The 23,844-nt window shown below is 40.6% G+C and overlaps 1 pseudogene; it reads left to right on the forward strand.

Moving 5' to 3' along the window:
- Positions 1–8,105: 8,105 nt before the first annotated feature.
- Positions 8,106–8,787, forward strand: LOC123363227 (annotated as a pseudogene).
- Positions 8,788–23,844: the final 15,057 nt, after the last annotated feature.

The following is a 23,844-nucleotide window of genomic DNA, read 5'->3' on the forward strand; positions in this document are numbered from 1 at the left end:
GAAGGCAACAGTGCAGAAATAAGGATGGCATGGTATTGTATCGCTACCCTTACTTCTGTGCTGCCAGCAGGGTGCTGCTTTTTGAGCTGGGTGCCCAGCCAACAGACACTGCCCTCCAGCTGCCCAGTTCTAAAGGCAGGACAGAAGTAAGGGTGGTAATACCGTGACCCCCTAAAATAACCTTGCAACCACCCGGCAACTCTCTTTTGGGCCAGGACCCCCAGTTTGAGAAATGCTGGTCTCCCCGTTGAAATCTGTATAGTAGCGGGTAAAAGCACACAAAAGACCAGATTTCACTGGGGAGACCAGATTTCATAGTCTGTGATGTGTTTTTCATGGCCTGAATTTGGTAGGGCCCTAAACATATACCCAAACAGTTTTTAATGGTGATACTTGGCAGTACCCAGCTCCTCTGAAAGTTTAAATCATAAGCAGCCTGTTGTCCATAGGTTGTACATCTTGTTCCCGATAAATCATTCTTATCTCTAGAATCACATTGCACCATGATTTTTTTTAAAGAGGTTTCCTTTTATCTCATTGGGGGAATTCTGCTTCAAACCTATTAGCACAAGTGTCCCCCAAATTCCTGTGATACTTAAACATCTCATATGAGTACATCAGCTGAGCCTATTTCCTAAAATGAGTTAAGTCTTCAGGATCTACAACCTCAGGAAAGCAGGATCCTGCATCAATCCATATTCAGAAAGTTTTCATTGCAACAATATGTGCTGAAGGCACTTGCAAACTTGGGATAAAATCCTGCCTTTATTTAAATGAATGGAAGCCTTGCTATTGAATTCGATGGGGCCAGAATTTCAACCCTTGTTCACATGGGAGAAACTTCCCAAAATATTCCTCCTAGTGCTACCATCCGTTCATGTGCAAGAAGGGCAGAGGCTGGAGGACAGGCATAGGTAGAAGCAGAAACAAACAATGGGGGGACATTTTGGATGGCAGCGTGGGAAATAGAATAGGTGAAACGTTCTGAAAGAGGGAGGAGGCAACTGTGGATGAGAGAGAATGGGGGGGGGGCGTTAAAGAGAAGCAGAGAAGTGTGTGTGTGGGGGGGGTGGGGGGGATGTGCTGGTCCAGGATCCCAAATCCCCTTCCTCAGATTCTGAGGAGGGTTTATCTGCAACTTTCATGGTGAATACTCCCTCTGCACTAGGGTAAAATTAATCCTATCTGAGGATTTGGCCCAAATAGATAAGGCACTGGCACAATAAGCTGCATGTACTTTTAACTCGTGTGTTTGTCACACAGTCCCATCCTTCAATATACAGACCATCTTCTCTCCTAGTGATTTCAGTGGGAACTACAGGAACTCAGCGGCTTGCAGGACGGGCTCTCCACCTTGCAGGGAGGGCACTTGTTGCACAAAAGACAAGCACGTTCTAAGTTACCTACAAACTATTGTTTAGAAAGAAAGGTAATAGCCCTAACTTCTCCCATGCTGCCCCTCCTGCTTGGGAGATGCTTCCCTTAAACAAGTGCAAAACTACCTCAATATCTACCCTCAAATCCTGCCTCAAAACTAACTCTCCTTTGCTGTGATCCCTACAAAAAAACCTGTGACAACGGTTAGGCTGATGGTGTTCTGAGACCACGGCCTGTTATGTTGATTCTTTGTACTCCTCTGCCTGCCTGTCTGTATCCATTTGTTTATCTCTTGTCTTATACTTAGATTGTAAGCCTTTTGGGACAGGAACTCTCTCTTTATTTTGTCTGTACAGTACCTAGCACAAGGGGTCCTGGTCCAGGACTGAGGCTTCTAGGTGCTGCAATAATATTTGTTAATAATAATTAATAATCCAAATCTAGAATTCAGTCAGAATCATTGAATCAAGTTGTTCATCAAATGTTCAGGAAAACATTAAAATGCTACATCCAACAATGCATGGTTTTTACTATCTGTAGATTGTTGTGGCAGTCCTGTTCGCTGAATTGGTTCACTTAGCTGAGACTAAAGAGAACAAAACGTAACAGTTTTGTTTTTTTGGTTATGCAGTTCCATCAGTCTGAACATGTGAACACTTTTACTGGCTGGAAATATAAACAGCCAGATGGTACAATGGGGAAAAAAATGGATTTTTTTCATCTACTGAAAGATATAGCAAAGATATATGTTCCCTTATGTGGATGCAGAAAACTGCTGCATTGCCCCAGATTGCTGGACCATTATCCAGTGCCTCCAAAAACCTGCAGAATTCCCTTAGCTAATTGTAGCGAACAATCAGGCTGACTGTTCCACATGTTGAAGGGTGAAAAATTTACGACCTGAAAAATTATGGGCATTTCTCCAGTGTGGGTGAACGGAGCTATTTATCATTTGAGATAATAAAAATGTGCAGCAGCTGTCACGGGGTGTGTGTGTGGAAGGGGGAACATGCATGACAGCAAAACATCCAAATCCCATCTTGCAGCTGAAAAAACATCTGTTGAATTTTCAAAACAGGGTAAAATAGAAAATGAAATAACTAACTGTACTCTGGGGCAATGCAGAACAGGAACAACAAAACAAAAACACTGACCTCTAACAGAATTGCAGCGTCTGAGTGATGTGTGGGACCTGAAATGACTTAACGTAGCATGAGCTCTTCTAACCAATATGAGCACTGGTGCCACTCGAAAATATTCCATATGTCTTAGATAACTAAATCGGGTTTGCAGTTGATTTGAAAAAATTGAATACTGCAAATAATAAGTTTAGCTATTCCTATTGTAAGCAATAGCATAGGAAAATACAAAGGACTATTGCAACTATTGAAGTACCCTGATCTATTTATCTTAGTCACTGTAGTCACAGATTGGGACTTCAGCACATATAGACACCCTGAGCTAGTTTTATTCTAGCTAGCTTGAGGTACCAGAGCAGTGAAGCCTCAGCACCATGGAACCCTGGGTAATTTTTTTTCACAGCCAGGCTGTGCTAAAGCACCAGCTGCTGTGGTTTCACTGGCTTTTGGTGCCAGAGCTAGTTAGATAAAAACTATACAAACTGCAATTGCACCCTATGACTGCACTGTAGACATAGCGTTACAGTGAAACTGACAAGCTTTTCAATGCCATTACTGTACTTATACACAACAGCCAGGAATCAGTATGAGATTTCTTTTTAACCATTCAGTTTTATTAAATAATCAGGAGATGAAAGAAACACCATCAGTAATGGTAGAATGAAGCAATAATCACCCAAATAATTTGCAATTGGTCTGTGGCAAGGGGGCGGGGTCTCCTTATGAGCTGTTTCATTGAACTAGATAACAGCACAGGTGCAGGGAGGCCAGCAAGTTTTTTGAATTGTCTGAGATGTGATACAATTATAGGAGTTGCTACAGAGCAATTGGATTTATTTTATTTCAGAGGGGGTAACTGCTTGGTTACGGTACTGACTCCAGGTCACTTTATCAGATATTTTTGCAGTCAAAGATAAGAGCTCATGGTTCAGAGACATGGCTCACTCCACTACCACATCCACGTGCTATATTGCCCGTTGAAAAGTTATGTCTCCCACAGAAAATAGATCTGTTCATAATAAATTCTTAAGAGGGATCATTTTCTGTTATTACGCTGCCATTTAGATTAAACTACAACCCCTGAGGCTAATACTGCAGTTCAAATATTACAGGGCTAGACACTAAGAGAATGTCCTGTGGATACACATCCCAGCACTTTTATTTGCTACCTGGCCATCTTAGCTTTGCAAAAACTGAAATACTGAAAGTGCCTTAGAAACAACCATTCACAAGATTCTGAGTATTCATCCAGATTTCTTCTTATAAAAAATCTACAAAGTGCACTGGAGAAAAGTCTCTATAATCCTATACTACCATTTTCTCAAAGCTGACTGTGTTAGGTTTCACACTTTGACCTCAGCAGAGTTTGTTCACAATTTAGGAATAATGTTTGATGCTGTGTCTGAACTGAGTGATCTGTTGAGGCTCCTGCAAAGAAAGGATATAACCTTGCCAGAGGCTCAGGCATTAATGTCCAGACAGATTTGTTGTTTTGCATCAATGGTTGACAACCCTTGGATGTTATGGTAACGAGACGAATAGGCCAGCCCCAAAGTATCTTTTAGAAATATTCACTCCTTCAGGGCAGATGTGTTATAATTATACGTTGGACAGGTTTTCAGGAATCCAGCAAGCAACATGTTTCATGACTACTACAGCCTCATACATGGCAGAGTCTTATAAATTGTATTTACTTGAGGATATTATCAAGCACATATTGCGACCTGTGCAGGGCCGCCCAGAGGGGGGGGCAAAGGGGGCAATTTGCCCTGGGCCCCGGGCTCCGCAGGGGCCCCCAAGAGAACAGCGGAGGCTCCCGCCTCCGCCCCTCTCCTGGAGCCTCAGCGCTTGATGTCTCCGGCGGAGCCCCTGAGCCCCGCCCTGCTCAGAGCCGCGTGGGGAGGGGGCGGGGCTGGGAGCTCCGCTCCCTCCGCTCGGCGTGGAGCTCCCAGCCCCGCCCCTTCCCCACGCGGCTCTGAGCGGGACGGAGCTCAGGCCCCGCTGGCCACACGCTGCAGCTGTTCCGGCGAGGCGCTGAGACTCCGGGCGAGGAGGGAGCCGGGGGTAAGAGGCTGGGGCCAGGGCTGGGGGGAAGCGGGACCCACCGCCGAAGTGCAGCCCGGGGTCTTCGGCGGCGGGAGGCCCCTTCCGTTCTGGGACCCGCCGCCGAAGTGCCCCGAAGACCCGCGGCGGGGCCCCCCCCCCCGCCGCACTTCGGCGGCGGGTCCCGCTTCGGCCCCCGCCGCGGGTCTTTGGGCACTTCGGCGGCGGGTCCCGGAACAGAAGGGCCCCCTGCCGCCGAAGACCCCGGGCCCCCGGAATCCTCTGGGCGGCCCTGGACCTGTGTACATTACTTAGACCTGGTCTAGCACTAACAATAGACATTGTACAGGTAGAATTCCACTGCAGTCGATGGAGTTCTTCTGGGCCAATGTCCAGCAATAGATTCCAATGGAGTTCTACAGACCCAGTGTCTTTTTTGTTAGTGCTCTCTGAGTTAAATTTGGCTCATTTTTTGGTGACAAAAAGATAAGAACCCTGTCCAAGAAATGTAACAGTTGGAAATTTCAGCACATACCAAGACTATGGGGATATGGCATTGGCATGAGACCTGGAATCATTGCTGATGACTATGGAAAGTCCCTTGTTGACAGTGAGGTGGGAGAAAGGGCTAGGCATTAGAAACCATGTCTTTTATATACTACTAAAAGACCTCTTATGTTTTAAATAGTTTGGTGCTTACAAGCCCAACCTTGTAAACCTTTAAGCCATTTTGAATCTTACTTGAGGGAAGGGAAATGTTTAAGTACCATGAGAGAGAACTTGGTGGGGAAGGACCATGTTTAGGTCAGACCCAGCAGGAGCAACTCCGGCATCTACACCTCACTCTCGCTCATTGGTTATGCCCTTGTCTCTCTCTTTAACCCATAACTCTCTTGCCCACTCTCTTTAACCCATAACTTTTCTTCCATCTGTGGGGTGGCTATTTCCTCCTGCCATCATTACTGGAGTGAATTAGAAAGGCAAAACACTCTCTTTCCCAGGAGAGAGTCCCAAGCTACCTAGCAACTGTGTCTTTGCTTGTATTCTTGTGTTATCAGAGCAAAACCTGAGCCTTGTCTTTTGCAAGTGGGAGATTCCCAACTCTCTAGTGATTCTGTGATGAATTGGTTGAGCAGACACAGGACAGCAGAAGGCAGCATTGTAAGTCTAAGGGTAAATCCGTTGCTCTTCTCACTTCTGACTGCAGGGTGATAGGTCAAGTCCGTTATCAGTACTGCTGGACATGAACATCATTATAAATGTGTAAACTGATGTCTGGGATCACATACTTTGTATTTTCTCAGGGGGAATTTGGGTATTGACTAAGAGGTCAAAATGATCAAGTCAATCTATTAGTAAGATTCTTGTAACTGATATTTTCAGGATTGAAGATGCCACCATCTATGACAACATAACTCATAAACAAAAACTATAAGAAAAATTGTGCTTTTCACAATATTAAACATTATAGCTATTAGTGGTTGACTAAAATGGATTGTGTAATCACCACTCATGTAGCAATGGTTCCATATGCTCCAAACAGATCAATCTTATCATATATAATCTCTTTATGTTGTTTAACTTGGTAGCCTGCACTTTGATACTGAAAGGAGACCTGGTTAGAAAGTAAACTGTAAGTATCCCGTTTTTTCACCACCTGGGTTATTATTGTACAGCTTGTATAAATAGCTTATCACAACTGTGGTCCAGAAGTAATATATTATTTTTCTTAGTATTGTAGTAGCATTTAAAGGCCCCAGTCAGGGACCAGGGCACCATTATGATAGGCATTGTATGCATATATAACAAAAGAACAGCCTCTGCCTCAAGAAACTTACAGAGTATGAGATGAAATTATAGGTAAGTGCCACATAAAGACGGGGAGAGCACATAGTAACAATGAGATAAGTGTTAACAAGTGGTGTTCACTTCACAGGGTTTAACCTGAAGCCCAATGGAGTCAATGGGAGTCTATCAATTGATGGAATGAACTTTATATCAGGACACAAATGCTTGGCAATTGTCTAGTGTTTTGTAGGCATTATAGCAGAGGTGAATTTGAATTTGGATAATGGTGTGGCTTTGCAGATCTTTACAGGGAGCTTCTCTTGAGCATAAAGAATAGCAACAGAGAGGAGAGTCTGAAGATGTTTGTGGGAAATTTTGGCTAATGGGAAATAAGGGGAAATAATCATTGATGGAGCAGAGTGAAAGTCTATAAAAATATCATGTAAACTCCTTGATATTTTACTGTCAATGGTAACATATATATTTATTAGAGAGAGGCCACAGCCATGAAGTTTACATCTGATCTCAAGTCTCCCAAAGTTTGAAGTTTCAGGTTATGTTTTCTACTGTCTCTACTACAAATACTAGAAAGGACAAAATAAGCTGGAAAAAGCAGGGTAAATAGAAATTATGATTTAAAATAAAGTATACCACATTTTTATATTTAAAACACGATTTTAAAAGAAAAATCAGTTGTTTATAATGTAATCAGAATTTCATGTACACGATGCTAGTTCTTTCTTTCCCTTGTCTTGTCTTGTATTGCTGAAGTCGATGTTTTGTACTAATTTCTTTAGCTTCCTAAATGTAGAATTTGAGATTTCTAAATAAAGATTATTTCTACTAAGCATTTTCACACTTAAAATGCTCATCTATGCTGAAAAACACAAGTCTACGGCTTCATTAACACCTACTATGAGAGCAACACAATCCCAGACACAAAACTGATAAAGTTGCCTTATATTATATTGAACTTCCACAAGTCAAGAAAGCAGAAATGTTTCAACTTGGCTATATACTATACTGCATGAAAGTTTGCAATTTGAAATCAATGGGACTTGTGCTCTTAAGTGACTTAGGTATTTTTTTCAAAATACCATATTCAGTACACACACAATATTTTCCTTGCCAGTACTGAAGCAATTTTCTTTGAAGTGACAAATATAATTTGTAAAATACAATTTAACCCCTCATTCTGCAAATACTTATGAACATGCTTAGCTTTAAGAATGCAAACAGTACCATTTAAGTCAATGGAACTATTCATGTAAGTAGAGGTTAAATACCTTACATGCTCGTAGGGTCAAACCTGCCCTTAGACACACTGAATGCTTAGATATTGCGTTTGTGAATCTGAGCACAGAATAGGTAACTGACAATTTCTATATTGAAGGCTATTGAATAACTTTTTAATAATCTTAAAGTTTTTATTTGTCCTAATTACCTTCTCAGATGTGGGATTGAATGTGAGATGCTGAAGGCTTCTGGATTGAGAATTGTGAGTGAAGGGCTGGCTTTGGGCTTGTTCTCATTGGCCAGCTAATTGTGAATAGGTAGACAGGTGTGTAGAATGATAATTACCCTATGAGTTACAGCTGCGGCTGTGTGGGTTTAATTAACTAATTAGCAATTGTGATTGCTTATCATGTTGTATATAAGAGCATGCTGGGAATGAATAAAGATGGCTGCATACACACACACTCTCTCTCTGCTTGGACTTTGTTCCTGCTCTTGCGATGCAACAAATGGTGACCCCGATGTGATACAGACTTACAGTGCAGTGAACTAGTCAGAACAAGCTGGATCATCATTGAAACAAAACACAGTGAGAGAAGTACAGCTGTGGATGTTTCTCTTTTGAAGGTAATCATCAGAAATGAATTTAAGGAGCGTTACTCGCTGAATCCAGAGTATATAACTGATGTTGTGTATGAAAAACCTTATATCACTATTGAACTGAAACAAAATGTTTCCCAGAAGTCTGCCAAGAGTGTGGATATATCTGACGTGGCTTACTACTTTGAAAAAGATGTCAAAGGTGACTCACACTACAGATAAACATCAGTGAAGAACCTCTAAAATTTGATCAAGCTCTAATCTACTATGTTGATGAAAAGCCCCCAGAGTTTTCCATGAAACGTCTGACTGCTGGTATTATTGCAGTCATTGTAGTGGTGGTACTAGCAATTGTTGCTGGAATTATTGTACTGGTTATCACTAGGAGAAGGAGAGGAAAGTATGAGAAGGCTGAGGCAAAGGAAATGAATGAAATGCAAAAAGAACTAAACCCATAACTGAAGTCACTAGAAGACAAATCGTGAACTATCAAGAAGGCAAACAGAACTAAAACAAGATAAGTACTAGTACCACTGTTGCCAATCTTGAATGAAGATAGTGTTGGTGGCCTGAATTGATAAAAAGAAAAAGAAGGACGCGCCTGAAGTCCCAGCGTCGAGCGGCCGGAGGAGAGAGAGAAAGAGAGAGAGAGGGGAAAAAAAAAAGAAAAAAAAAAAAAAAAAAAAACGCACGGCGTCCGAGCGAGCAGCTGAGAGCTGCAGGGCGTCCGAAGAAAGGAGGCGTACCTGACAAGTGTCTGGGAGCCGCAGGGTGTTCGAGTAAGCGGCTGGGAGCCGCAGGGCATCTGACAAGGGAGGCACACTCGAACCAAGAAGTGGGCAGCTAATATGGGAACTGCTGCGTCAGCAGATTTGATACGCATCACGGAGCGGTGGGGAGAAAAGTTCCCCTCTGATGCGTTATCCCGCCTGTTGCGGTGGGGACGAAGAGGGGGACTTTCCGTTCAATCGAGTAGTAATACTGTTTGGGAGCGGTTGGGCTGTGAGCTCTGGAAATCAGTGGCTCAGGGCGATAAGAAGGTTTTCTCCCTGAGTCCAGTATGGCTCACCGCGCAGAGACGATTGAAGGAGCAGTTCTTACAGCAAAAGGTAATGGTGAAAGCTTATCAAAGAGATGCAAGTTCACAGGACCAGCTGATTAGTGAATTAAAATCTACAAAGAAACGGCTGGATTTGGAAGTGAAAGAATTAAAACGGGAGTTACTGAAACTTCGAAGTGAAAAGCAGTCCATTGATGTTGAATGCTCAAGACTTCAGAAGGAAGTATCCCAGGTTCACCAGCAGATAGTGGAGTTAGAAAGCCACCTCCAGTCAGTGCAAAAAGAACGGGATGCACAAATCGCTGATGGAGGAAATAACCAGGTTTCCCATGAACGGATTCAAGCTTTAGAGATAGAGCTGCAGGCTGTTAGCCACAGTAAGATGATGTCAGAGAAAGAGCTGCAAGAAGTAATTTCACTTACCAGCCAGGAGCTTCGAGAATCTAGGAGAAAGATAAAATTTTTGGAAGAAATAAACAAGAAGTTGGCCCTCGAACTGGAACATGAACGGGGGAAGCTCACTGGTTTTGGTCAGTCTAACATTGCTTTGCGAGAGCACAGCACCATTCTCGAAACAGTACTAGCAGAGAGAGAGGCAGACCTGGTGCAGCTGAATCTCCGGGTTCAAGCAGTCCTAAATATTCAAGCTTTACAGACTGCCTTCGAAAGAGAAAAGTCAAACGTTAATAACCTTCAAAAGCAGGTTGCGGCAGCCAAAGTAGATGCAGCACATAACCGTCGTCATTATAGAGCTGCGGTTCTTGAGCTGAGTGAAATTAAGAAGGAGCTACAAGCCAAAGAACTGCTTGTCCAAACCCTTCAGGCTGAAGCAGACAAACTACACGCTATTATTGAATGTGCTCATGCCTCTTTTAAGGCGCTCCTTTTAAGACAAAAAGGGGGGATTTGCAGTGAGCGGGCAGACGCCTTGGATAAGACGCCTGCCGCTCGGTTGCTGCAAGCTCTTAATTGGTTACATCTTGGTAAAAACAGCCAGGTGCCCCCCGCGATTAAACATGTCAACGGGATGACTGGGGAAGAGCAGGGTGCGGCCCCCCGACCCTCGGTCAAATGGTTTGATTATCAGCAGCAAATATGGAAAGGACCAGTTGACTTGCTAACGTGGGGCAGGGGTTATGTGTGTGTTGCCACTGATGCGGGTCCCAGGTGGATGCCAGCGAGGTGGGTCCGGCCTTGGTTGCATCCTCCGGAGTGACGGCAGGCAGATGCGGAGGAGCCTCACGAGACGCGCTCAGATGTCGCGAAACCAGAGCCCCCGGAGGAGAGCTGTTTGTTAGCTCTGCCAGGACTTTTTCTGTCTGATCCTCCATGAATGAATTACTCACTTGAGATGATTTTTTGTGTTTGAAAAAAAATCTGTGTGGTACCATGCAATTATTATTTAGAACTAAGATTTATGTTTTATGTTCCTTGTTATGTTTTGTGTTGTCTGTTTTCTGGCCAGAATTGTTGTTGTATTGTCATGTGGTTTGATGTTTTTTTTCTTAAGACCCCCCCACCACCCTCAGTGTCAGTTTGATCACCTGACAGCTGAGGGATGTTTTCACAAAAAAAAAAAAAAAAAAAAAAAAAAAAAAAAAGGGGGGGGGGGGCCTGCAGAGGTTACATTATTTGTTTATTGTGTTTTGTTTTGTTCGTTTGATGTTTTTGAAATTATATGTTAAGGATTGAATGGTCATATAGGTTGATCTTATAAAGTTTTGTTTATGATAGGTTATAATGTTATGCTGTTATGAGTTGCAAATGTTTTATGAATAACATAATATTTGATTAAGATAGATTGTGGTGTTATGCTGTTATAAGTTAAAAATGTTTGGTGAATGTTTTTATCTTGTTTTCCTTTTTTCCTTTTCTTTTGATTGTAAATAAAGGGGGGAGATGTGGGATTGAATGTGAGATGCTGAAGGCTTCTGGATTGAGAATTGTGAGTGAAGGGCTGGCTTTGGGCTTGTTCTCATTGGCCAGCTAATTGTGAATAGGTAGACAGGTGTGTAGAATGATAATTACCCTATGAGTTACAGCTGCGGCTGTGTGGGTTTAATTAACTAATTAGCAATTGTGATTGCTTATCATGTTGTATATAAGAGCATGCTGGGAATGAATAAAGATGGCTGCATACACACACACTCTCTCTCTGCTTGGACTTTGTTCCTGCTCTTGCGATGCAACACTCAGATACTGATATTTGTTTTATGTGCCATTTTATACTGGGTGTTTATCTGCTGATGAACTCATCCAAACATCTAGTCATTCCATACTACTCTGTGAAGGTATTGAGGGGCACTTCCTACTTTCTGTACAGCATGTGTATCTATGAAAATGTAATCCACCACTGTTGTGATGTCTTCAAAAGGTGCAGACTGAAATATCTGAATGGCTTAATTTTAACCAAAGTGTGTGGATGGATCTACAATGCACAAGGTATCTTACTGAAAAACTTAAGCACTTTATAGGATGCTATCTGAAAGACGTGGTCTTGGCAATCTTTTCAGGAGTGTAAGATATGGTGGTTGAGTGGTACAATTTGATTTGTGGTTACTTCTCTCTATAGTATTGATGTTTTGAAAGCAAAAATATGGAGAGTCATACTCCTGATCCCTCAAGGGTCCTCAAGGCCAAGGCTTGAGACTCTTCTACACATTTATAGATTTCCCAGTGTGGTGGGGGAAGATTGATGAGGCAACCAAGTAATCTAAATGGAAAATCAAAGCTTCCTCTTTAGCAGCTCCTTACCTGTCTTATATCGGGGCATCCCTGCATTCAGCAAAATTTCCAGTTATTGAGTGAGAGCAATTTCCAGTTGCTCTCACAAGTCATAAATCTATTTAAAAATCATGGAATGAAATATACAAGGAATTTATTTCTTGGATTTGTCAAAGAATTTCCCCCCTAAAGACTGACACTCCAATAACTGACTTTTTTTCTACTATGTTGTTTATGGGATTATCTATATCTATTATTAAAATGTACACGTGTGGCTTAGCACTTACTTTTTACCCCTACAGGAAATGAAAGGATATAAATATATTTAATAGTAGCTCTTATAAGGAGACCAGCTAAAGCGCATTATCAGTATGTTTAGGATTTCAGTCTGGCGGTAGTTTAATTTAATTTAATGTATTTTTTGCATTTATTTATTCAGCACCTGTTACTGCAGCAGCTAGATGTTGTTCCAAAACATTTAAATTGTGCAAAGGTACCAAACAAGAAATCTATAAGCTACTGACACCATTGCTGCCAGAAATACATTCACCATGAAAGTGCTTTTTTTTTAAATAAACAAACAAAACTAAAACTAAATCATATAAATACAATTTGCCACCATGTCCTGGAGATCACTAAACCCAACAGATTACTGATGCTTAACAGACATATGGTCTGTAAGAAAAAATGATTGATTTTTGCTAGAGTGGAGTGAGTCTCTCAAGCATCTGAGATCAGCATGATGGAACTGAAGGAAGTTTGGTTAATGGACAGTGCTAATGATTCTGAAATGCTATTATACAATTAAAAACTAAACTCTATCTAAGATATCTAATCCTAAGCACTTTGGGAGGAAGAATTCTAGGGCAGGCATCAAGGTCTTCAGTAGCAACCAAACTCAGTTCTTTCAACATAAGTCCCTGCCAAAGAGGGATCCTTTAGCTATGAGTAAACTGTAAGCTCTTATAGATGCTGAAGTCAGCCACAAGAGGGAGATGTGACATCCTGGCACCTCCCTCCCCCCATTCACCACCGTTGTATAATTGTGATATGTTATGGACAAGGTATACCTTGTGAGGTATCATTCTAAAAGTCTTGATCTGCTAGACATTAATATCTCATTGGATTGTATGTGTTATCATTGTATGTGAAGTTATGAAGTTTGGCTATGTATGTGCCACTGAAACGTGCTGTGAGGTTGAGAACACCCACAAGCAGCCTTTCAGGTACAACAATAAAAAGGCCAAACAATGTTAATGGCTTATTGACTAAATACACACAAGCACAAGGATTACCCCAGGAACTGTGTGCAATAGAAACCTCTAAGAGATAGCACTACAAAATAGGAACTGTTTGACTCAGGTCACACCAAAAGATCTTTTCAGAAAGTTGGAAGAAGATATAAAAGGGGGAAATGACATGATGAGTGGACCTCACTCGCCCTACAACAACACACCTGAAAGTACTGGAGGAAAAAGACTGAACTGGGGAGGGGTGGGGGAAGTGCTGCTCCCTGGCTAAAGGGATTTCTAGCCTGTGTATGGAAACCTGGTGGACTGCTTGTATCATCAGCCAGGCTGAGGAACTGCTAATTCATATCCAATATTTCTAATATCTTAGGTTTAGTTTGTGTGTGTGTGTGAATTATTATTAAGAATTGCCCATGTATAAAGACTTTTCAGAAAAGAAAAGAGAAAGACCTGCAAGGATAGTCTCAAAATTCAACAGCCCAGTTTCTTTATTCTTTTCTCAACACTGAAGAAACACAGTTTCTTTTCCCTTTCACAAGAGTATGTAATACAACTCAGAACAGGCAAGTCAGGAAACCTGTCAACCACCTGCTTGCTGTAGCAGAAAGGAAACTTCCCTTTTCCCCTTTCTCTACCCTACTTTGAAACAATGAATTGAAATATAGATACCTAATATTAAGATACTATATGATGTTGCCAGATATAGTAGTTAGGGGTAAAAATATGTTTAAAAGGGAAGATGAAAAAAATTGATACAACTTTGGGCAGGATATTGTAAACTTTAAGGACAGGGCTTACTTTAAGGGCAATCCTGTTAGGGGGAAAAGGGTTGCATTCATATTAATTTATTTTAAATTAGTGGTAAAGTTATAAAGGAAGGATGATATTTGCAATCAACCATGCTTATATTACTATAATTCAATGAAATACATCTATACTGGAAAAGGCAGTAAATAAAAGGAGTAGAAACCCATTAGAGTCTTATGAGAACACTTGATAGCAGTCAAATAAACAACTGTTTGATCAATAAAACACAAACACAGCTCATCCATACATATGGAGGTGCTGCTTCCAGCAGCTCCCATTGGCCCAGAGCAGCGATCCGCGGCCAGTGGGAGCCATGATTGGCTGGACCTGCGGATGAGGCAGGTAAACACACCAGCCCGGCCCGCCAGGGGCTTTCCCTACACAAGTGGCGACCCCTGTTTGAGAAACCCTGGTATAAATTGTTTGAGCCATAGATTATCAATTGGGTTATATATAAGCATGATGGGGCTGAAGATTCTAGGTGGCACCTCACTTCAAATAATAAGACAGGGATGAGAAAGATGCTACCTCCTCTTCAGATGATCCCTATAAAATCTGAGCCTCACAATCTTTTGTGTATTTAGCCTCATAACACCCCTCTCTGTATTATTCACACTTTACAGATGAGGAACTCAGGCCTAGAGAGATTAAGTGACCTGCCCAAGATCACACAGGAAGTCTGTGGTAGAGCGGGGAATTGAACATGGTTCTCCTGAGAACTCAATTAGTTCCCTACTCCCAGGCCATCCTTCCTCTCAGTACTTTTCAGAGGCAGCAGAACTACACATGTGCCTTTTTAAAGTGGGACTGTCCATGCTCAACTTTTCTTTCCCCCTAAAATAAGAGAGCACAGGCTATGTCTGACACCCCCCTAGCCAATTATGGAGATAATAACAGCTGTGCTTGGTGAACTGGCAAACCAGTCACAACTGTGTGTGTATGTGTTGTGTTTGCAAAAGATGTAGTTTTACTGTCTTTATCTGGTGGTAGAAAGAAACTGTTCTTAAGATCTGGTTTGATATAGAAGACCAATGAGACAGCTTGTGTTTTGAAAGCAGTCTAGAAAAAATAAAAAAAAATTAAAAAGTCAGACGTGATCCAGCCTCTGAAAATTCAGGATTTGTTAAACACATTTTCAAAGCTTAAGATTTTATGATCAATATATATGAAATGATCTTCAGTGTGGCTGGGGGAAACCAACAAAATCTTGTTTCCATAAACTTGTTACTGTAACCTAGATTAACTAGAAGGAAAATTACAGCTAGAATTAACACACAGCATGATACCACTGTTGTGAAGAGGGGAGAGACTGCTATATCTGACACTTTCAAGTTATTCCCCCAAACACACATTTTCATTTGATACCTTTCCAATTAGTGTGTTAATGTGCAGAAAGACAACAAAGTACAAAAGAAAAGTGAAAAAAGCCATCAAAACTTGGTTAAAAGGAAACTTGGAAAAAAAGAGTAAACTTTTTAGGTGTTTGTTCAATGTGGGAGGAAGGAGAAAAAAGTGAAACTATTCTTTGTACATTTTTTCACGTTGCATGTTGTTGGATGAGTAGCTGTTTTGGTAAATATTATGTAATTGGACATAATAGTCAGAGAATTATCGGGTAGTATCTTGGTGACTATCTATGGCACAGAGTTGAAGTCCCAGTAATTTCAGCCAATGAAGAAGTTCAATAATTGACCTAAAGTACAGTCCTTAATGCCTCTCTATCATGAAAGACGACATAAGAAAGCAAACATTACATTTCAATGGTTAATATGGAAATTCCAAGAGTGATAAACTCTCTAACCAATGCAATTATATGTACTATTGTACAGCAATGCGATAATGAAGACTGGTGTATAATATTAGAGAAGTTGCCTGTTTGGAATTGAGGAGATAATTTTATGATTATATAAACTTCTTTTCATAAGTAAATGTGTTGTTTTACTTAATAGTGTATGTTCTTTTCAAATTCATTAAAGATAGAAATAATTATATACAGGGCAAGCTGCCTTTCATAACAACATGATTTATATTCAGAGCTATGAAATGCCAATTCACAGATTATTTGTGTAACTCAAATTAATAATGTTATCAGGAGTGCCTATTATAAATTGAGACACTATATAGGTGTAAGTATTGATTGGATTTAAAAGCTACAGAAGAGGTTGTGTAATGGGTCAGAGCACAGGAGATAAAAGGCCTTTGAAATTTTCATTTTTTTCAGATGATTTCCCCTGTAGTAGAAACAAAGTGCATGCTGACTCTGGGAAAATATAAAATTAATTTATGTCCGTATTTTACAAAGCATGTATTAATGAGTGCATTTGATGACTTACTTAAGGGTTTTTTTATCGAAAACAAAATGTGGACTACTTGTGATCACTGTATCTTCTCTGCTCTAGAATACAAGTGAAAATGAGATGTTGCTTTTCTTTGGTGGATACCTTCAGAGACCAAATTTAAATCAATACAATAAATGAACAAAATTGCTTGTTACCTATTAGAACTCACTTCAGAGTAGATAAAGCAATTAATTGTGTCAGGATCATGCCATTTGGTGATCTTGATGTGTCTGCATATATTTTATCTAGCAGGAAGTGATGAATTTTAATTCTTCTTTAAGTGGGTGGCTTTGATTTAAATCTCTTCGTTCAGTATTTTGCTATAGTGCTTCCACACAGTATATTAGAAAGAGAAGGGAAAGGATATGCTTGCATAAAATCCAGTTAACATGCAAATGAAATGAATTTCTAGGTAACAAAGCATACATTAAGCTTGGAACACTAATGACTGTAGTAATAAAAAGTATATGGCATATTTTATGTAGCTCAATCTTTTTAATCTTTATGCTCAATTTGATGAAAGTCTTCAGATAATTATAAAGGCTTTGCCACCAACGTGATTAACTGCTTTATAATGCCATTTTCTCAAGGGATAACTATTGTTTTGGGGTTTTTTGTAAGCAGAGAATGAAAACAAAATTTAAAGTCCAGTTAAGGAAATAATTCTTTTCAGAGATCCATATCCATTTTCAGAATTAGAATTTGGGGGTTGATGAGGAAAATATGTCTAAAGGCCCAAAGCACATACCCAATCACTCTATTAGCACTAAAGGCATGATGTTAATGCTGTGCATTTTAAACCTCATAGAATCATAGACTATTAGGGTTGGAAGGGACCTCAAGAGGTCATCTGATCCAACCCCCTGCTCAAAGCAAGACCAATCCCCAACTAAATCATCCCAGCTAGCAGGGCCGGCTTTAGGATGTGCGGGGCCCATTCGAAAGAGCTGCCGCTGAAATGCCGCCAAAGACAGCAGCAGCGATTGAGCTGCTGCCGAAGATAGTGGCAGCAATTCGGCAGCAGCTCAATTGGTTGCTGCTGTTTCCGGCAGCACATCGGCGGAGGGTCCATCCTCGGCCGCAGTTGTCTTCCGGGGCCTTTCCTTGTGGAGCCCCTCTTCCGGACGCTGTGGGGCCCTCTTAGGTGCAGGGCCCAATTCATGGGAATTGGGGGAATTGGCTTAAAGCCGGCCCTGCCAGCTAGGGCTTTGTCAAGCCTGATTTTAAAAACCTCTAAGGAAGGAGATTCCACCACCTCCCTAGGTAACCCAGCCCAGTGCTTCACCACCCTCCTAGTGAAAGAGTTTTTCTTAATATCCAACCTAAACCTCCCCCACTGCAACTTGACACCATTACTCCTTGTTCTGTCATCTTCTACCACTGAGAACAGTCTAGATCCATCCTCTTCGGAACCCCCTTCCAGGTAGTTGAAAGCAGCTATCAAATCCCCCTCATTCTTCTCTTCTGCAGACTAAATAATCCAAGTTCCCTCAGCCTCTCCTCATAAGTCATGTGCTCCAGCCCCCTAATCATTTTAGTTGCCCTCCGCTGGACTCTTTCTAATTTTTCCACACCCTTCTTGTATTGTGGGGCACAAAACTGGGCACAGTACTCTAGATGAGGCCTCACCAAAGTCGAAAAGGGGAATGATCACGTCCCTCGATCTGCTGGCAATGCCCCTACTTATACAGCCCAAAATGTCATTAGGCTTCTTGGCAAAAAGAGCACACTGTTGACTCATATCCAGCTTCTCATCCACTGTAACCCCTAGGTCCTTTTCTGCAGAACTGCTGCCCAGCCATTCAGTCCCTAGTCTATATCAGTGCATGGGATTCTTCCATCCTAAGTGCTGGACTCTGCACTTGTCCTTGCTGAACCTCATCAGATTTTCCTGTTTAAGTAAAATATCACGCCTCCTAAAAAGATAACATAAATAAGGAGAATTGTTAAGGCAGTGCAAACAGGTACAGTTCATTCTGTCCCTGACATCTCTGGAGAGCTGTTATTCCTGCATGATCTTTCAGCAGGAGATGGAAAACTCTTCCATGGGTGCGAACATCCTGCTCTCCAGTTCGACTCCAACAGACTTACCCATCACTCTATCCATGCAGATGCTTTTATATATTTCAAGAGATACTTTTTCCTTTAGAAGAGACTTTTATCTTGATCAGAGAAAATAATTACACAAAAGTAGAAATGTGCTTTCCTGGAATCATACAATAAAATTATTATTTTCAAAAACAGGCGTTTAAAGTTGGGCTCTTAAATAGATATTTAGGTACCTAAATTAGTGGCTAGATTTTTCAAGTGCTGAGCACCCAACAGCTCATGTTGAAATTTTCAAATATTCAACAAACCAAGAGTTCCCATTGACTGCAGTGGGAGCTGAAGGGTACTCAGTGATTTTGAACATGAAGGCATATATTTATGTACTTATAAATTTAGGAGTGTCTCTTTAGGCTCTTAATTTGGAATATCTTGGTCAATGTAGCCAAGGGGAAAAAAATACAAGTTAGACTTAGAAGCAGCAGCACACAAAAGAATTAACACAGACCAGAGCAATTATTTCCAGAACTTAGTGCGGTTCATGCCACACTGGCTTTCTGAGACAATAAAACTTCTTTAAAGGATAGTGCTTGTTTTTAATTCTGAACATTCTTTATGTGGTGTTATGTGTTGCTTTAACAATTAGAGCTGTAACACGAAACTAAATTATGCGTGCCCTATCCAGGAAAATTCATGGGTAGTTTTGATCACTGGCACCAACTATTTATATCTGAGAAGGCCTAAGTGCTGCAGCAATATCCTGTAACTGTATTCAATTAGTAAAGTTACCCCAGAGATGAATTTGACCCAGATAACTGTCAGTGAGAAAAAAACTCAAGCCCTCAAAGAAGCTAGACTTAATAAGAGCAGCCATAGGAAGACTGACTACCTCATGAAATAGAAATAGGGTGTGGTCCAATTGGCTCCAGTTAACTACTTATCCTTAGCAAAGCTTGATGGGCAGGACTGGCTGGCTCACTTAAGGATGGTAGGAGAAGAGGCTATAATACAGAAGTGGGTGCTGCTAAGGGAATGCTGAGACAAGCATCAGGGTAGAAAGTACTTTCTGAATGATCCTGGGAAGATTAAACCAGTGGGGCATGCAAGTAAAATCCTGAAGAGGTTCTCCTGCTTGAAAGACTCTGTACTGCAGGAATTATTGAATTTGGGAACTGGGGCACACAGTGGAGACCTTGGATTTTGCAGAAAGTGGGGAGGGGAGCTGTGATCATACATGAGGCAGACTGAAGATGGGGAAATCTTTGAGAAAGGCACTGAAAGCAAGTGAAGGTACAAGCAGGTAAAATAAATACTGATGTGTCTTTTTAAAAGCTTCTACATATCTGGCTTCTACTACTTCTGTGATAGCTAGGTCATTTTGGTCCACCTGTTAGTACCTTTATAAAACAATTTTGCTTACTGGTGAACTGAAAAAAGTTTTAAAGTTAATATATTGGCCCAATCTAAAGCACACTGAAGTCAATGGAAAGACCTTGTTGACTTAGTGGTTTTGGAATATGAACTAAAACACCACATCTACAGCAGGATATACCGGTATGTATATTTTTTTAAAGGGGTGACTAAGTTTAGAACCCAAATATATGAGCAGAATTTCTCATTCTGATCATCTGGTAAGACCTGTTGAGGGTTCTTTGTTTTCTCTGCAACAACCAATGCCATCATTTACCCAGAAAATGTAGAAAAGCTCTATTTATGCAACAAGGTCATGATAATACTTTAATTTAATTGTAAAAGTAGCAGATTCCGACAATTAATTTAAAGTGGGTTTTATGCAACACAAGGGAGAATGTTACTAACAGAGTTTGCTGAAGAGACTTTGACAGAACCATATTATTTTAGAATACAGGGTTTAGAAAATCATGTTGACTTTGCCAGAATTTTATTTTAGGAAGAAAACTAGGGGAGGGGAAAGTTCCAACATGGTTGTCAGAGAAAAACGGAGTTGTCGGTCTCAGGTTGGGTGCAGCAAGTCAGATACTTTATTATCTCTAGCAACTGCATGGAGGGAGAGAGCAAAACAAGTCTCTCACAGGTAAACAATTACGGCAAGCATTTATACCTTTTGTTACATATAATAATGGGCGACAGCTGCATTTTTCTTATACATATGTCATTCTGATATCTTATTTCCCTCCACAATTTAGACTATAGTCTACATTTCATATTATCTAACACAAGGTCACAACAACTTCTCACACAGTTCTTTCCCACTCACCTCACACAATCCTTGCTTCTACAAATCTCACGTTATTAGGGTTACAGCTAGCCTGACTCTTGCTCACATAAGGAGACTGCATGGATTTGAAATCCCCTTCAAATCCCTGTCAGTTCTTTCTCTACTTCCACATGGTTAAAACATCCAGTTTTGCCAGTTTCTAAATGAAATGTTTCAATTTTTCATTTTGAAACAGCTCTTCAGAATATTTTTTAAAATGTGTTCTATAGTACAACAAAGTTGAAATCAAAATACGTTGATTTTTCGAAAATAAAATCTTCTGATAGACATGAAATGAAAAATGTTTTAAAATCTTCCTTCGTGATGAACTTAGAAATGTTCTGAGTTGGAACAAAGCCAAATTTTGAAATGATTCACGAAATAGAATGTCTGTCCTCTATGCAGCTCTAGTTTCCAATACATGGTAAATGGGGAAGGAGAGGATGGGAGGAAGGAAACAAAATGATCCAAAAAGCAAATTGTTTAATACAGATTATTTGAATAAAAATATAAAGATGTCAGAAAATTTTGAGAGTGAGAGTTACTCTTCTCAGTGCAGAGATAGTCTCCTCTCTCACCTCTAGGCTTGAAGGGGAAATTACCTTTCCCAATTTTCAAGTGAGCAACAATTTAAATTGCAATGGATTTCCATTCTACCTCTAGCTCGGTTGCAGGTGGGTAAGATGTGAGAGAGGCTGTGTGGAATGGAAAGAGGAAGATAAAAGGGGTGTTTTGTGTGACAGAGTTGGCTGGTGAGCAAGTGCTTTGTCCAAGAATCTTTGGATTTTAAGACATGAATTTGCCTCATTCATTTTTATACTCCTAATACCATAATACGAACAAACAATGAAACAAGATGTGGAGTAAAAATTTCCCTAGGACATAGGTACTTTTGAAAATATTACACATGATCAATTGGTCAGACTGGAACAAAAACATTTTAAATCAATATTAACATTATAAATATAAATAATAATATAAACTCAAATCTCTATAATCAGTGCTGTCTTCCAAGACATACTGTCACAATCAGTGTTTGTGGTTCTTCTGCTGCCCTAGGTAGAGGTACCACTCACAAAGTTGAAAACATCAGTTGCGTGAACTCTTGAGAGGGGTAAGATGTGGAAGTTGAATCTACCACACAAAGCGTTTATGCACCTAATAACCCAAGAGGATGCTGATGATTTAGACATCAGTCACTGAAAATCTTTATGTATTGGTTGAAGCTTAATGATGTGTAGAACATAAAGGAGATCATTCAGTTTCCAAGTGTAATAATCTCACTGCCTATTTATATCTGAATTCTTTTATGTCTTTCATACTATGTCTTGAAGCATAGTGATGAGAAGCAGGTACACTGCTTGTTGTAAATCGTATGTCTCTTATTATTCTTTTTCAATATTTGAACACTATGGAGAAATAGGTAGAATCCAGTGACCCGCTGAACCAGAAGTTCTATCTTTTGGCTGTTGAAATAGATTTTGCTCATCTTTTTATCCTTTTCACATCCACAGTTCTAATATTTTATATAGAGACATATGTCATATGAAACGTATTTAAACGCTCAGTATATCTAAAATTCTTGTCTCTCTTTAAAAAAATAATCGAAAAGCCTAAACTCAAGCACATATCTCTTTTAAGAAGGGCATAGGTATGGGTGGGCCACAGCCTATCCAATTAGCATGCAGGCCCACCCAAACCTGCACCTATATGAACGTGGAAACCAATGGCTGTGTGGTTGTGCATCAGGAACTCCTGGCTAAAGAGCAGATGGCTCTTGGCCTGTCTGTGGAATGCCATGGCCACCAGGGAGTGAAGTGGAGATGATAGCCTGGCCAGCCCTGTTGCTGCTTCCACCCAGTGCCACAAACTTCTCCTGTCCCTGGTCAACTTCAGTGACAGTTGGGCAAAGACACAGGCAAAGACTGGCCCCTCCTCCTCATCTGAACCTGTACCTGTTTGTGAAGCCACATAGATTGTCCCTTTCCACTGGCCAGGCCAGCCTAGCCCCCAGGTTCACTGCACTCAAATTCCTTCTCTGCACCCAGCTGCTCTCCTACAGTCCTACTGCCCGGCACTCAAATATACTGTGTAATATAATATACAATAGAAAAGATTTGCTGTGACACAAGACCTTTGTTCATTGCCCATTAACCATAAATTTTCATTCCTACTTATGCCACAGTTTTAAAGGTGGATGTTCAGGGTCATATTTTGGTGGCTAGGTAGAGAATGGGGAGCCAGTAAAGGTGATGGGCTCACATGGAACACCTTGAACAGAAATGGACAACTATGCAAGAGTAGATAACTCTGGAGGCAGACCAAGAAAAGTAGTTGCCTTTGGATAAGTGCTGGATCATGTATGGTACCAGAAGTCTTTGTATTAGGCCAGGAAGCTGTCCTCTGAAGGGAGGGGGCAAGCTGAGGTGTCTGCACTGTCAGAGAGCTGAGATCTTAATGGGAAAGTTGTCCAGGACACCACAATGACAGACACATAATAGAATAGGAATACTCAAACATAAAAATAATGTGGCCTTATTCCCCACCACATATACTTAGTTAAGAGGGAGTCGAATTTTATTCAAAGACATGCATTTCATCGTTGGCTTCAGTGGAAATGCTCATGGCAAAGTATGTTGCTTTTTCCCTTTGTCAAGTTTGCTCCCATGGGAAAGTTCTTCTTATAATTTCTTATGTCTATTTGCTAATAACTTTTGATATTTTATTTCCTTAGTCTGATAGTGTGTTTCTGGAAGCAGGAGGATCAAAACCAGTTTACCCAAAGAGTGTTTTGGTCAGAAGTTTTTGATATTGACAGGGAGCATAAGAAATTAATTATAAAGTACTAATCAAAACATAAAAAAGTTATATGTGCAAGAAGTGTTTGATCCTCTGATTAACTTTTCAGAGCTTCCTTTATTCAGTTTCCTCCATTCATCTTTATACCACAATTCCTGGAGGGTGAAGGGTGAAAGATGGAGCTGCAGTGAGAACCCAGAGGAAGACACTTATTTCTGCAAATTTGCAGAATAGATATTTCCTAAGCCATTCAATAGCAACTGATTGAAGCTGTGCAAAGTTACCAAAATTAGGTGATTTTGGAATTAGTCGGGCCGAATAATTCATACCATGGATCTATGGATATTTTAAAACCAGATTTTTATTAATATTTTCCCCATTATTTGTCCAGTTTGTAGAG

This window comes from Mauremys mutica, chromosome 2 (genome assembly GCF_020497125.1).
Source record: "Mauremys mutica isolate MM-2020 ecotype Southern chromosome 2, ASM2049712v1, whole genome shotgun sequence".
In the NCBI taxonomy this organism is placed as follows: domain Eukaryota; kingdom Metazoa; phylum Chordata; order Testudines; family Geoemydidae; genus Mauremys; species Mauremys mutica.